Consider the following 15802-nt stretch of genomic DNA (forward strand, 5'->3'; position numbering starts at 1 on the left):
GGAACACAATAATTTGAATCTACATATTGATTGGGCTAACCAAACTGGTAGCAATGCAGTGGAGGAGGATTTTCTGGAGTGTATTAGGGATGGTTTTCCAGACCAATATGTCGAGGAACCAACCAGGGAGCTGGCCATCCTAGACTGTGTGATGTGTAATGAGAAGGGACTAATTAGCAATCATGTCATGCGAGACCCCTTGGGGAAGAGTGACAATAACATGGTAGAATTCTTTATTAGGATGGAGAGTGACACAGTTAATTCAGAAACTAGGGTCCTGAACTTAAGGAAAGGTAACTTCGATGGTTTGAGGCGTGAATTGGCTAGAATAGACTGGCAAATGATACTTAAAGGGTTGATGGTGGATAGGCAATGGCAAACATTTAAAGATTACATGGATGAACTTCAGCAATTGTACATCCCTGTCTGGAGTAAAAAATAAAATGAGGAAGGCGGCTCAACCATGGCTAACAAGGGAAATTAAGGATAGTAAATCCAAGGAAGAGGCATATAAATTGGCCAGAAAAAGCAGCAAACCTGAGGACTGGGAAAAATTTAGAATTCAGCAGAGGACAAAGGGTTTAATTAAGAGGGGGAAAATAGAGTACGAGAAGAAGCTTGCCAGGAGCATAAAAACAGACTGCAAAAGCTTCTATAGATATGTGAAGAGAAAAAGGTTAGTGAAGCCAAACATAGGTCCCTTGCAGTCGGATTCAGGTGAATTTATAATGGGGAACAAAGAAATGGCAGACCAATTGAACAAATACTTTGGTTCTGTCTTCACGAAGGAAGACGCAAATAACTTACCGGAAGTACTAGGGGACCGAGGGTCGAGTGAAAAGGAGGAGCTGAAAGATATCCTTATTAGGTGGGAAATTGTGTTAGGGAAATTGATGGAATTGAAGGCCGATAAATCCCTGGGGCCTGATAGTTTGCATCACAGAGTACTTAAGGAAGTGGTCCTAGAAATAGTGGATGCATTGGTGATCATTTTCCAACAGTCTATCGACTCAGGATCAGTTGTTATGGACTGGAGGGTAGCTAATGTAACACCACTTTTTAAAAAGGGAGGGAGAGAGAAAGCGGGTAAATATAGGCCAGTTAGCCGGACATCAGTGGTGGGGAAAATGTTGGAATCAATTATTAAGGATGAAATAGCAGCGCATTTGGAAAGCAGTGACAGGATCGGTCGAAGTCAGCATGGATTTATGAAGGAGAAATCATGCTTGACAAATCTTCTGGAATTTTTGAGGATGTAACTAGTAGAGTGGACAAGGGAGAACCAGTGGATGTGGTGTATTTGGACTTTCAAAAGGCTTTTGACAAGGTCCCACATAAGAGATTGGTGTGCAAAATCAAAGCACATGGTATTGGGGGTAATATACTGACGTGGCTAGAGAACTGGTTGGCAGACAGGAAGCAGAGTCAGGATAAACGGGTCCTTTTCAGAATGGCAGGAGTGCTCAGTGCTGGGACCCCAGCTCTTTACAATATACATCAATGATTTGGATGAAGGAATTGAGTGTAATATCTCCAAGTTTGCAGATGACACTAAACTGGGTGGCAGTGTGAGCTGTGAGGGGGACGCTAAGAGGCTGCAGGGTGACTTAGACAGGTTAGGTAAGTGGGCAAATGCATGGCAGATGCAGTATAATGTGGATAAATGTGAGGTTATCCACTTTGGGGGTAAAAACACGAAGACAGAATATTATCTGAATGGTGGCAGATTAGGAAAAGGGGAGGTGCAATGAGACCTGGGTGTCATGGTTCCTCAGTCATTGAAAGTTGGCATACAGGTACAGCAAGCAGTAAAGAAGGCAAATGGTATGTTGGCCTTAATAGCTAGGAGATTTGAGTATAGGAGCAGGGAGGTCTTACTGCAGTCGTACAGGGCCTTGGTGAGGCCTCACCTGGAACATTGTGTTCAGTTTTGGTCTCCTAATCTGAGGAAGGATGTTCTTGCTATTGAGGGAGTGCAGCAAAGGTTCACTAGACTGATTCCCGGGGTGGCTGGACTGACATATAAGGAGAGAATGGATCAACTCGGCCTTTATACATTGTAGTTTAGAAGGATGAGAGGAGATCTTATAGAAACATACAAGATTCTGATGGGACGGGACAGGTTAGATGCGGGTAGATTGTTCCCGATGTTGGGGAAGTCCAGAACCAGAGGACACAGTTTTAGAATAAGGGGTAGGCCATTTAGGACTGAGATGAGGAGAAACGTCTTCACTCAGAGAGTTGTTAACCTGTGGAATTCCCTGCCGCAGAGAGTTGTTGATGCCAGTTCACTGGATATTTTCAAGAGGGAGTTAGATATGGCCCTTACAGCTAAGGGGATCAAGGGGCATGGAGAGAAAACAGGAAAGGGGTACTGAGGGAATGATCAACCATGATCTTATCGAATGGTGGTGTAGGCTCGAAGGGCCGAATGGCCTACTCCTGCACCTATTTTCTATGTTTCTATGATTCTGTTGTTACAGGTGCGACGTCCAAAATCCGCAGTTCCGGAAACTGAGCCGATCCATGGCGGGGCCGTCCGGAAAGCGGAAAATGTTCCGAAATCCGGACTGCCCCGCCTCGGCTGCCTGACCTCGGCCTGATCTTTGGCTGCCTTATCTCCCCTGGCCTCCGGACCTCCACCCCCCCGCCTCGGCCCGACCTCTCCAGTCCTCGGCCTGACCTCCCACGGCTCGACCTTCCACCGTCCCGACCTCCGCCCGCCTCGGCCTGACTTCCCCAGGCCTCCGGCGGCCCGACGGACCCCCCCCCCCCGAACCCCCCCACCTCTGGTAGCCCGACTGACACCCCATCCCGACCCTACTGACAACCCCCAACAGCTCGACCAAGACCCCCCCCCCCACCAGCCTGAATCCCGCACCCGCCCCCCCGAGCCCGAACCCCGTGCAGTCCCCCCAGCCCGAACCCCGCACACCCTCCCGAGCCCGAAACCCCCCCCTTACCGGCCCAACCTTGCTTTGGGAGTCTTGTGTCGGACATGCAGACAATGTGGCCCGCCTAACGGAGCTGGTCAAGTGTGGTCAGTGCTTCGATGCTGGGGATGTTGGTCTGATCGAGAACACTGATGTTGGCACGCCTATCCTCCCAGGATCTTGCGGAGTCACTGTTGGTGGTATTTCTCCAGCAATTTAAGGTGTCTACTGTTCACGTCTCTGAGCCATACAGGAGGGCGGATAGCACTACAGCCAGACTTGGTGCCAGACTTGAGGGCCTGATCCTCGAACACTCTCTTCTTCAGGCGACTGAAGGCTGCACTGGAGGCGGTGTTGAACCTCGTTGTCGATGCCTGCTCTTGCTGATAAGAGGCTCCCGAGATATGGAAAGTGTTCCACGTTGTCCAAGGCCGTGCCATGGATTTTGTTGACTGGGGGGGGCAGTGCTGTGTGGCGGGGTCAGGTTGGTGGAGGACCTACTTGGTCGATAATTCCTTGGGCTTGTTCTATTTTCATTTTTATATATTGAAATCACAATCGCTGTCCACCAGTCCTTTGTCACGATTCCTTTTTCGAATGATTTTTTTTTACATATATCAAATAATGCCTCTGTTATCTCTTCCCTAACTTTTAATATATGTGACTGCGATCCGTCCAGACCAGTAATGTGTCCTCTTTAAGTTTGATTAGTTGATCAGTTATCTCCCCCTTTCTATTTTAAATGTCCTTATATCCTTTTTAATCTCTTCTTCTAATGTCACGTCCATCATGTTAGTTTCTCTGGTAAATACCGAGGAAAAGTAACTATTCTATATTTCTGCCATTTCGCTGTCATTACGTGCCAGTTTATCCTTTAATGTCCTGGTCACTATCCTGATTTGTCTTTTATTATTTATGTGCCTGTAGAATATTTTTCTATTTCTTTTAAAATTCCGTGATGATTTAATTATGTTCTGGACTTCTTGCTAAGCTTTTCATATTCCCTTTTGCCATCCTTTCCTTTGTTGTCTCTATAGTGTATGTCTTTTTCTTTAGTTTCATTATTGCCCTTATTTCTTTATTAATTCGTGGTGTGTCATTACTGACTAGTTTGCTCTTGATTTTTAGTGGGATATTTTTCTCCTGGGCTTTATTAATCACCATTTTAAATGTTTTCCACTGCTGTTCTATTCCTTTGTTTGTCAGTGAATTTTTCTAGTTTATTTTCCCTCATTCCTTTCTCATTTCCTTAAAAATCAGCTTGTTGTCAATGTATTTTTGTTCTACTTATGTCCTTCTCGATCTTTACCTTAAACCTTAGTATGTTGTGATTGCTATTTCCTCAGATGTTCCCCCACATTGACTTTTCTCTGTTCTGGTTCATTTCCCATTACTAGATCCAGTAATGCTCCCTCTCTGGTTGGGTTTTTTATAATCTGGGTAAAAAAAGGAGTCTTGCACACTTTGTAAAAACTCCTTGTACCTCTTTAGTTGCCTCTCCTTGCCAGTTTAGTTGGGGGTAGTTGGGGTACTGAGGTGAATGATCAGCCATGATCTTATTGAATGGTGGTGTAGGCTCGAAGGGCCCAATGGCTTACTCCTGCGCCTATTTTCTATGTTTCTAAAATCTCCCGTGATTATTATTCCATGTAATTTACTCACATCACATATTTGCTTACATATTTGTTCCATATTCCATAATGGTCCATTCCACCATTAGATGGGTCTGTAGCCCGATACGAGACTCTCAAAACAAGCGCTCTACTCGGAGCTTCGCTACGGCAAGCGAGCCCCAGGTGGGCAGAGGAAACGCTTCAAGGACACCCTCAAAGCCTCCTTGAAAAAGTGCAACATCCCCAACGACACCTGGGACTCCCTGGCCCAAGACCGGTCAAAGTGGAGGAAAAGCATCCGGGAAGACGCCGAACACCTAGAGTCTCTTCGCTGGAAGCAAGCTAAAACCAAGCGTAGACTGCGGAAGGAGCGCACGGCAACCCAAGCACCCACCACTTGTCCCTCCAACCGCCTTCTGCCCCACCTGTGACAGAGACTGTAGGTCCTGCATTGAACTCATCAGTCACCTGAGAACTCATTTTTAGTGCGGAAGCAAGTCATCCTCGGCTCCAAGGGAATGCCGAAGAAGAAAAGGAGGTCTGTGGTATTAGCATGAATGATCCCTTCTTAACTTTTATTTCAATCCATATAGTTTTGTTTATGTCCCTTTTTTCTACTGCCATTATGTTATCTATAATTCCATAATTAGTAGAGCTACACCTCCCTGCCTCCTCCCCCCGTTCTTCCTTCCCTATCCATTCTGATTATGTCATAACCAGCAATATTTAATTACCAGTCCTGCTCTTTATGTAGCCATGTTTCAGTTATTCCCACTACATCTGGTTGCTGGCTACGGATTATTGCCTCTTTTATTTTGGTCGCTGTGTACATAGCTGTACAGGCAGTTTAATTCGCCTTTAGTAGTTATTCCTTTCACTGCATTTCTATAGTCCTTTTACACTTCTGTTCTATAACTATAACTAAAAATGAGTACTCAGGTGACTGATGAACTCATTTTAAACGGTGGAAGGTGCCTGTGCGTGAATTCTTTTAACACAGCCACCACACGGGCTTGACGGAGCAAGGTCTTGGTTCCGTAGCAAGGGGATCCAAGGCAACTGGAGACCCGGCTCCGTCTCAGGTGCCAATACATACACACAAACTCAAATATACTCCGACTGTCCTCCTTCCCACAGGACCTCTCTCTACGTGGAATTCATAGTCCGCACTGTGAGCCTCACGACCTCACAGCCCCGTCATTGGCTCGTGCCGCGCCTTCCCTTGGTCTTGTTCATGCTGCTCCACCGTGCCTCGTCCGTCCTCTTCTCTCTGCTTCCGACCTCCGCAGTGTTGATTCTGTTGTTATTTGTTCCCTGACCTTGGTCTGACCTTTACTCTTATCTCCTAATTATTTTACCTTCAGACTTGGGTCATTTTCACCAGACCCCCACCTCCTTTCTTACTTCAGGCCTATTGATCCTTTCCGCTGTCCTCGAGGGGCTGCGCGCTCTCACTCACTCTCCGCGGGGCGGCGGCGGCGGCAGTGCGGAGGGATACGGGTCCACTCAGGCCCAGTTAATCGCCCGCCCGCGCTCTCTCCCGCGCTCAGGTTTTGAATTCGGCGAAGCCGTTGAGCTGTGAGACGGTGAAGTGGCGGGAAATGGAACTCTTTTAGAGTCTACCTGCAAAACATAAGCATTAAACTGTGCCACCCGACCTGGGTGACACACCAGACATTTACAAGGCCCTTTTTTCCTTTTTTTTTGTGTTTTTCTTTTTTTTCTTCTTTTTTTTTTCGGGCACTAAAATCACAATTTTTTCCGGTGCCCCCTATAAAAGGGAAGGGGACACTAAAAACACCGGCAATTAAAACAAATTAAACTTTAAAACGTAAAATCAAATTAAAATTTGGTTGCCGGGCGTGATGATGCACTCCAGTCCCTCCGGTGCTTGGCGGGAAATGGACGGTTGACACTCCACTTCAGGTGCAGCCCATCCCAGCGGTACACCACCTTCCCGTTCCAGATCTCGTCCCACTGTCTCAACCTTGGTCTAGTTATTGTTTACATTAATATAACCTTATTGTAATGCGAGGAGTTTCTGCTTTGACCATTTTTGGGGGAGTTATAATCGTGTTTAAAATGGCGGGCTTTCTCGCTATCCCCGAATCTGGTCTTTATAATGCTGGGGGAGGAGCAGGAAAATGAGGTGAGAGAAATTTAGAGATTGAAAAGAGAGTGTGAATGAGAGAGGAGAGAGAGAAGTGGGGAGTGAGTGTGTGTGTGAGAGAGAGAGAGAGAGAGAGAGGTGGAAAGTGTGAGCGAGAGAGAAGTGGGGTGTGAGTGAGAGAGGTGGTGAGTGAGTGAGTGAGTGAGTGTGTGTGTGTGTGAGCGAGAGAGAGAGGTGGGGAGTGAGTGAGTGAGTGTGTGTGAGTGAGTGTGTGTGTGTGTGAGCGAGAGAGAGAGGTAGGTGGGGAGTGAGTGAGTGAGCGAGAGAGAGGTGGGGAGTGAGTGAGTGAGCGAGAGAGAGGTGGGGAGTGAGAGAGAGAGGTGGGGAGTGAGTGAGTGAGTGAGTGTGTGTGTGTGTGAGCGAGAGAGAGAGGTGGGGAGTGAGTGAGTGAGCGAGAGAGAGGTGGGGAGTGAGAGAGAGAGGTGGGGAGTGAGTGAGTGAGTGTGTGTGAGTGAGTGTGTGTGTGTGTGAGCGAGAGAGAGAGGTGGGGAGTGAGTGAGTGAGCGAGAGAGAGGTGGGGAGTGAGAGAGAGAGGTGGGGAGTGAGTGAGTGGTGGGGAGTGAGTGAGTGTGTGTGAGTGAGTGTGTGTGTGTGTGAGTGAGAGAGAGAGGTGGGGAGTGAGTGAGTGAGCGAGAGAGAGGTGGGGAGTGAGAGAGAGGTGGGGAGTGAGTGTGTGTGAGTGAGTGTGTGTGTGAGAGAGAGAGGTGGGGAGTGAGTGAGTGTGAGCGAGAGAGAGAGGTGGGGAGTGAGAGAGAGAGAGAGAGAGAGAGAGGTGGGGAGTGAGTGAGAGAGGTGGTGAGTGAGTGTGTGAGCGAGAGAGAGAGGTGGGGAGTGAGTGTGTGTGAGCGAGAGAGGTGGGGAGTGAGTGAGTGTGAGCGAGAGAGAGGTGGGGAGTGAGAGAGAGGTGGGGAGTGAGTGAGTGTGTGTGTGAGAGAGAGAGGTGGAAAGTGTGAGCGAGAGGGAAGTGGGGAGTGAGTGTGAGCGAGAGAGAGAGGTGGGGAGTGAGTGAGAGAGAGGTGGGGAGTGAGTGTGTGTGTGTGTGAGAGAGAGAGGTGGAAAGTGTGAGCGAGAGAGAAGTGGGGAGTGAGTGTGAGTGAGAGAGAGGTGGGGAGTGAGTGAGTGTGTGTGTGTGTGTGTGTGAGCGAGAGAGAGAGGTGGGGAGTGAGTGGGTAAGTGTGTGAGCGAGAGAGAGAGAGGTGGAAAGTGTGAGCGAGAGAGAAGTGGGGTGTGAGTGAGAGAGATGGGGAGTGCATGAGTAAGTGCGAGAGGGGGTGCGTGGGGGAGTGTGAGTGAGTGCTGTGGAGGCTCGAAGCCTGTAGACTCGACGAGTGCGGTTACACAGGCAGAGTTCATTCAACCCCTCCCTCCGCAGTTACTCCACTCGTGTGTACAGGCCTCTTTAGGGGTAAGAAAAGAACCCACATTTAGGGCCAGGGGAAGTTTAGAGGGGGAATGGAGATTGGGGGAGAGAGAATGAAGGATGGCCAGGGGTAAATTTGTTCAGGGAGAGCTCCCTAGGGAGCTGCCATCCCGGAGGCCATCTTGTTAAAAGTCCACGCCATGCGAGGATTCTTCAGCGCAACCAAGACCACCTACGGCCCAAGGCCCCATCCCACTACTAGCTAATCATTAAGGACACCGAGGCTGTAAGTGCCTGTTGGAAAGAGCATTTTGAAGATCTCCTTAACTAAGACTATCCTCGTCGCGAGTGTCCTCGACTTCATCTGCCACCATTTCAGCAAAATCCCAGCCCGGCACGAGGTAGAAAAGGCCATTCATCAGCTCAAGAATAACAAGGCAACAGGAGCAGATGGAATCCCCGCCAAGGCACTAAAGTATGACGGTGAAGCACTATTGGCACGAATGCATGACCTCATCTCTCTTATCTGGAAGGAGATCTGAGATGCTGTAAGTGATCATCTTCTAAAAAGGGGACAAGTCCGACTGCAGTAACTACAGAGGAAGTGGTGCAGGCTCGAAGGGCCGAATGGCCTACTCCTGCACCTATTTTCTATGTTTCGATCTCTCCGCTGTCGGTCACTGGGAAAGTCATTGCAAGAATCCTCCTCAATCATCTTCTCACTGTGGCTGAAGAGCTCCCAGAGTCACAATGTGGATTCCGTCCACTAAGGGGTACAATGTACATGATCTTCACCGCGCGACAACTACAAGAGAAATGCAGGTAACAGCACCAATCCTTGCACATGGCTGCCTTTGACATCATAAAGACCGTTGACACTGTCAACTATGAGGAACTATGGAGCGTCCTCCTCTGTTTCAGCTACCCTCAAAAGTTTGTCACCATCCTCTGCCTGCTCCATGATGACATACAAGCCGTGATCCTGACCAACGGATTCACCACAGACCCAATCCACATCCTGACCGAGATCAATTGGAGCCTCGTCATCGCACCAACGCTCTTCTCGGTCTTCCTTGCTGCAATGCTTCATCTCACTCGCAACAAGCTCACCGCTGGAGTGGAACTAAACTATAGAACCAGTGGGAACCTGTTCAACCTTCGCCACCTCCAGGCTAGATCCAAGGTTGTCCCATCCTCTGTCATCGAACTACAGTATGCGGTCGCGTTTGTGTGTGCACACTCAGAGGCCGGACTCCAAGCCATTATCAACACCTTCACCGAGGCGTACGAAAGCATAGGCCTTACACTAAGTAAGACAAAGGTCCTCCACCAACCTGACCCCACCACACAGCACTGCCCACCGGTCATCAAAATCCATGGCGCGTCCTTGGACAACGTGGACCATTTTCCATACCTCAGGAGCCTACTATCAGCAAGGGCAGACATCGATGACGAGGTCCAACACCGCCTCCAATATGCCAGCGCAGACTTTGGTCGCCTGAGGAAAAGAGTGAAGACCAGGACCTCAAATCTGGCACCAAGCTTATGGTCTACAGGGCAGAAGTGATACCTGCCCTCCTATATGGCTCAGAGACGACATCTTGAAGCGCTGGAGAAGTACCACCAGCGCTGCCTCCGTAAGATCCTACAAATCCACTGGGAGGATAGATGCACCAACGTCTGTTCTCGCTCTCGCCAACAGCCCCAGCATTGAAGCACTTGCATGCTCGACCAGCTCCATTGGGCAGGCCACATTGTTCGCATGCCTGACATGAGACTCCCTAAGCAAACACTCTACTCGGAACTCCCACACGGCAAGCGAGCCCAGGTGGGCAGAGGAAACGTTTCAAGGACACCTTCAAAGAATCTTTGATGAAGTGCAACATCCCCACCAGCACCTGGGAATCCCTGGCCCAAGACCGCCCAAAGTGGAGGAAGAGCATCTGGGAGGATGCTGATCTCCGAATCTCTTCGCCGAGAGCATGTGGAAATCAAGCGCAGACAGCGGAAGGAGCGTGCGGCACACCAGACTCCCAACCCATCCTTTCCTTCAATCACTGTCTGACCCACCTGTGACACAAACTGTGGGCTAGATTTTCCACTTCACATCGCCCAGTTATGGCCCATATATTGCCCAAAACTGACCTCTATCGCCCATTTTGAGCAAAAAGTGGAAACCGGGCCCAAAATATCGCCCGAAAAACAGGTGCCTAAGTTTCCACTTTGATCGCCGAGAAGATCGCCAAAATTATAGTCCACACAAGGCCCGTCCCAAGTTTCAGCACCTAGCATGCACTTCGCTGGGCCGATGTAAGGCCCAAAACAGTGCTGAGAAATAGTTGCTTTTTCTGGACCTAAGAGAAGGAAAATGGGCACTACGGACGCCATTTTGACTTCAATGGAAGGGTAGAGGATTAGTTGTGATTTAATTAGAGAGCTAGTTGTACTCAGAATATTGAGACGGAATATAAATAGGTATTACGTTATTTTTATTAGGTTTTATAATTTACTGAGAGCTGTAAGTTTTCATATAGTTATCATTATGTTTGGTTTTATATAATTAGGTTTTATATAATAGAATTTAATGAGGATGAGAGCTGTAATTTTTCATATAGGTACTATTACGTTGTTTTTAGTGAATAGGTTTTATATAATAGAATTTATTGGATGTTACTAAAGTACTCGTATATTAATAGAATGCTCAGATATGGAATAACATCTGTATAGTTGATAACTAACTAAGAGAAGACACACACAATTTATTGAATTAAAGACATTTTATTTATTAACAAAAACGCAAATAAAAATGGAAAAACTATCCCTCCAACCCCCCCGTCCCCCGCACCAACCTACCCTTCCCTCAAATACAAAATCTTAACAATTAACAGTGAACCAATAACAACAAACAAAACTAACAAAACAGAAACAAGAACAAGTGAACAAACTGAAAAAACGCCCCCCTCCCTACCTGCGACCATGTTTCCCTCTAGGTCCAGCCCCACCCTGTTTTCACACCCCACCCGCCCATTTTGGTCTATGCAGACCGACACCAAGACGTGCAGAGTGGGGTAGCAAGACTTCCTGCTATGGTGGAGGTGACGGAGCGGAAGCGGAAGCCTGAGGCTCCATTTCCGAGTCAGGAGGAACTGTGTCCTCCGTACTCGCTTGCGTGCTCGGGGTCTCGCTGCGAGCAGACATGACACCTTGGGGTGCAACGCCGTGTCCAGCCAGCAACGCATGCCGTAGGGCATTGGTTGCGACTGTCTGCTGCCGAATAACCTCCAAGGTCTCCCTTGCAATCTGTGACTGCTTAGAAGACCAGTTCGAGAAGTCGTGCAGAACTCGCTCCAGTTTGCAGAGAATCCCGCAAACCCCTGGATAAGGTCGCGACCAATCGCGACAGTCTCCCTGCACAGGGAAATCAAGCTCTCTGTTTGGCCCTCCATGGTAGGCGATTGCTCGCCACGCTGACTGGACCTCCATGGGGTCGGCATTTGCAATATGACGCGCCTTGGCGTCGCCACCTGCACACCGCTTGGTCCCGGTGCTTCTTCCATCTCAATCGAGATGGCCGCAGGTTGTTGCCCCTCCTCTTCCCCCGCCCCGCCCTCCCCACACACAAAAATTCTCCTCCTTCGCCGTCTCACCCTCCTGTGAGCTGTTAGAACAGGGGTCTGCGAGTGGCACCGAGCAGTGCTCAACGGACACTTCACCTTAGAAAGATGAATGAAATTTCTAAACAACTCATAACAATACATATCAATATATTTCAATATTTCAATATCAATAATTTCAATATAATGCAAAACATTGCAATAATTTGCAAAACCACAAATGCACAAGGGTTCGTCAGCGTTAACATGGCCTCACTACATCTGAACTAATGAATTATAATTGCATAACAAATGCATAACTACGATATTTCGCATATGTTATTAGTAATGTTTGATACTTTGCACATTCCGCATTACTCACCAGGCACAAGGGTTGGCTCGGCCACGCCACGAGTTGTGACCGCATGCCTTTCAGGACCCACAAAGGCTACTGCAAGCTCCTCGTATAGATTGAGAATGTGCACTGACGCGGGGCCGCCACCCGTCCTCCTTTGCTCCGCGCGGTTTAAACTTATCTTTTTCTGTAAATGATAATTTAACATTGCATGGCATAAGCTACCTTTCCTGACATAAACATTGAAGACTGATTTAAATATTCCATTATTACGTAACCTCGTATTGCATCTGAACAATTTTTAATATTCTAATTATGCACAGTAAGTATACAATACATATGTACATATGATTTTAAATATGACTTTTAAATATCTTTTAAATATTACAATGCAACTTACTATGGTGGCTGCATATGAATAATTTTTAATACTATAACATGCAACTTAGTATTAGGGTGAATAAATGTAATTGGTAATGTAATTTTTTTTTCATTTAATGTAGTTTTTAAACTTCACATTATAAATAATTAAAATTGAGCAATTTGTTTGCAATTAATAAACATCAAGTAAATGATACATAATTTATAAACATGAGTTTTATATATGTTTTAAATACATAGTAGAATCAAACTTACTCTGGCAGCTGCTAGGAGGCTGTTCCACCTCTTGCGCCACTGGTCAGACGTCCGCACCTCATGGGATGCCGATGTGGCCACATCGGCAATCTTCTGCCAGATCCATCTGTAAGCACGGGTGGAGGTTTCTCAAGGCCACCCCGTGTCAAGTCCTCCCACCTTGTTGATGCAACTTGGACAAGTGCCTCGTTAGCCTTCTTACTGAAGGCTTTGGTCCTTCTTCTTTCAATTTCACTTTCATTTTGATTTTGAATGGACATGGCCATTGCTGAAACGTCTGTAATAACTGATAACAATCTACCGATGAACTCCTCTCTCTCTCCCGCTCTCACCAACCCTCCCTTCTGAGCATGTGCGATGACCCATGAACTCTCCAAACGCGACAAAAAAATCGATCCAAAAAAAAATCCCACACATGCACACAATATCGTTGCTAGGGAAGCTTTTTTTTTGGACTTCCGTTTCACTTCCTCACTTTTTGGGCGATTGTGAGATCGCTGAGAAATCAGATCGCCCATTTGACATCGCTGGGGTAAGGCAGAGTGGAAAATCGCCAAAAAAAAATGGGCCTTATGCTGGCGATCAGCATGGGCGATACATCACAAATCGCTGGAATAAGGCCCATTTTTTTGGGCCTTAGCCAAGTAGTGGAAAGTCTAGCCCTGTAATTCCCGCATTGGCCTGTACAGCCACCTGAGAACTCGCTTTGAGTGGAAGCAAGTCTTCCTTGATTTTGAGGGACTACCTATGATTTGTACAGGCCTCGTTTGAGTTACGAGGAGATGTCAAAGCTCGTGCTGCCTACGTCTCAACAAGGGGCAGTCAGCCAGCTCTGCATCTTAATGAGGGAGGACCTGAGGCCTCGATCATCGACCCACATGGCCATCACTGTGGAGAAGAAGCTCACAATGGCTGAGAGATTTTACAGGTTCGACGGGGGACCTGTGCCGGATCAGCCCGGGGCAGCGAATGCCCTGATTAGCTTTGATGCAGCTCTCGTGGAGCGGCAGCTGAACTCACTGGGATTTTACAGGCTGGCTGGCTGCCCAAAGGTGCTTGCAACTATCGATGGAAGTTATACTGCTCAAGTAGTCTGTGGATGAATTTGCTGAGCTGTTGGCGAAGCCCTGGAAAAGCTTTTGCAAAGTGACTTTTTTAATATATATTTTGCTGTCAACACATTGTGATGGATCTTCTGTTGTAAAATGAGTTTATTTTGGTATAAATCCAATTTTTAGGACAGACCCGTCGCAATATGCTTTTTGTTTCAGGAAGAATTCAACGAGCTGGAGGGCGAGGGGGCCACAGCTATCTCAGCGACACCGTTAGATGTCCAATTCACTCCAGAAGATTTCATAGTAAATGTAAGTAATGCGTTAAGGATGTGTAAGAGAGTTCTCCCCCCAACTGGCTACTGTATCAGAGCACTGACTCTACACAGCAGGTACAGCCCAGAAGATCTATGGGTCAAATCCCGGTTTCCCCTCGTGGGAGAATCTAGAACTAGGTGGCATAGTTTCAGAATAAGGGGCCGCCCATTTAGAACTGAGATAAGGAGGAATTTTCTCTTTCATCGTAAATGTGGTATTCTCTGCCCCAGAGAGCTGTGGAGGCTGGGTCATTGAATATATTTGTGGAGATAAACAGATTTTTGAACAATAAGGAAGTGAAGGGTTATGGAGAGCGAGCAGGGAAGTGGAGCTGAGCCCAAGATCAGATCAGCCATGATCTTATTAATTGATGGAGCAGGCTCAAGGGGCCAAATGACCTCCACCTTATGTTCTTCTTATGTTACAGTCTCTACTGAATCAGCTGACTTTAGCCTATGCAGTAACTGAAGCACGGTGATTAACTTTTGTACATCTGAGCTTGGAAAAGTGAAAATCTGTTTGTGTTCTCTCTTCTGGCTCATTGATCTCTGCTGGGTAACGTGTGTAGGTGGGCATTGGCTGAGGAGAGGTTTAGCTTGTTTGTGAGGTGCAGCGTAGCTGAATAACCTTCCATCATCCCGGAAGAGTAGTTGGTCAAGTTAAATTTCATGCCGAGGGAAGCAGAGCCGAAGTGTGCTGAAGCTACAGGACTGTCGAAGCAAGGCTTGTAAAGCATAACATTGCATAATAGAACTAGGGGGCATAGTCTCAGAATAAGGGGACGCCCACTTAAAACTGAGATGAGGAGGAATTTCTTCTGAGGATTGTAAATCCGGAATTCTCTTCCCCCACAGAGCTGTGGAGGCTGGATCATTGAATATATTTAAGGCGGCGATAGACAGAATTTTGAGCAATTAGGGAATAAAAGGTTATGGGGAGCGGGCAGGGAAGTAAGTGGAGCTGAATCCATGATCAGATCAGCTATGATCTTAAATGGCGGAGCAGGCTTGAGGGGCCAAATTCTATTTCTTATGTTCTTAAACTGTATGCTGAAGAGATATAATGCTTTAAGACCTTGTGACTACTTAATACAACTGCCATACTCCCTCACCAAGCAATAAAATATATGGGTATATATTCATTTAGATTTGGATTCATTTGCATGAAGATTGCTTTTCTTAATTTAAATGAGAAAACAATCGGAGCCATGTCCAGTTTTGAAAACACCAAAAGGGAAAGGACTTTGGCGACTGAGTGATCCCACGTGAATGCAACAACTCACTCGGCATTCACAGGAAAGTCCCATTCTCTCAACTTGAAAAGCTTCACCTTGGGCCTATGACTATTGGCATGGCGATAGAACTGGAGCTCAGCTTTGGGATCAGAGTCGTCATTGTCATTGTCGCTCTCGCTGTCAGGGATTGGAAGCAGCAGTGCCTTCATCATCATCCTGTAAGTAGGTATGAAAGTGAAACTATTAACTACTGCTTTTTTTGAAGGGAGAATAATTATCATCTTGTTTAAACTTCACATCGTAAAATGTTTTTATAAAATATTCTGTGTTTGCAAGTCTTTCAGCCACCCAACTTGAGCACAATCCAGGCTGACACTCGCCCTGTCGGAGATGCTGCCTCTCATATGGGACGTAAAAGATCGCAAGGCACTATTTTGAAAAAGAGCAGGGACGTTCTTGCTGGTTTGCTGTCCAAAATTTATCCCTCACCCAACATCACTAAAAACAGATTATCTGGCCATTATCACATTGCTGTTTT

At 47.0% G+C, this 15802-nt stretch overlaps 1 pseudogene; it reads right to left on the bottom strand.

Annotated features, from left to right (window-relative positions):
- Positions 1-10736: 10736 nt before the first annotated feature.
- Positions 10737-15802, bottom strand: part of LOC139276905 (deoxynucleoside triphosphate triphosphohydrolase SAMHD1-like) — a 103438-nt pseudogene continuing 98372 nt past the window's right edge.

The sequence above is a fragment of the Pristiophorus japonicus genome, chromosome 12, assembly GCF_044704955.1.
Source record: "Pristiophorus japonicus isolate sPriJap1 chromosome 12, sPriJap1.hap1, whole genome shotgun sequence".
NCBI lineage: Eukaryota > Metazoa > Chordata > Chondrichthyes > Pristiophoridae > Pristiophorus > Pristiophorus japonicus.